Raw genomic sequence first — 1,006 nt, 5'->3', positions numbered from 1 at the left:
AATGGTGATAGAGAAACGATCGATACGATCTAGTTTAGTATGAAATTAATTTGCGATAGAAGAAATAAACCACACACTCGGGAAAACGATATATATATATATATATATATATATATATATATATATATATATATCGTATGGCCGAGATTCTACTAGGATTTATGTTGTCTTTCAGTGTCGTGATTAGGACTTTGTGCCAGGTTGTGAGATAGGGTTTTTCTTTATTTTTCGATGTCCATCGTTTATTAGGATTGCGATGGGCGTGTATCAAGAAAAAATGTATGTGTATATCGTAGTCGTAAAGGAAAAAGTGACCAACTACCAAAATGTAAAATGTTCAGGAAGGCCATTTAAGTCACTTTTGCTTGGCAAGAAACATAATATTCTTTCAATATAATATTCAATATAATATTCTTCCAAGTTTAAAATCCTTTGGCATGTTTTCAGGGCAATATTAAGCTAGTAAGATATCTAATGGTCAATGATCACATTTATATATATATATATATATATATATATATATATATATATATATATATATATATATATATATATATATATATACATATAAATTTAAAATCAGTCAAATTTGATTTAATAAGGATACATTACTAATTGCTTCTAAGAATACCTATAAAGCCTTCAAAAGTTGAAACAATTCTGACTCGAAATAAAATTGATTAATTAAAATATTTTTGATAATTAATTGATTCAGTAATATAATATTTGAAGGGTAGCGAGTTTTAGCTTACTTACTAATTAACCGCCACGCAGGGGTAGGCTGAGAGAATAGAACGCCACGCCAATCTGTCTTTAAAAACAGTCTTCGCCTCTTCCACATGCGTGCATCTCTTCACACACACACATACTTGTATAGGATCGTAATAAAGCTTTTGAACCGTTATCAGCAACGGCACGTCTAATAATATGATTTATTATAATTTGAATAAAAAAATAAGTTCGTCTAAAAGTTTATTGGCCGATGGCTGACAAATTGTCTGTCACA

This window comes from Brachycentrus maculatus, unplaced genomic scaffold (assembly GCF_059751285.1).
Source record: "Brachycentrus maculatus isolate JH-2025_06_01 unplaced genomic scaffold, ASM5975128v1 h1tg000243l, whole genome shotgun sequence".
Classification (NCBI taxonomy): Eukaryota; Metazoa; Arthropoda; class Insecta; order Trichoptera; family Brachycentridae; genus Brachycentrus; species Brachycentrus maculatus.
Note: the sequence above shows the minus strand (reverse complement) of the source record.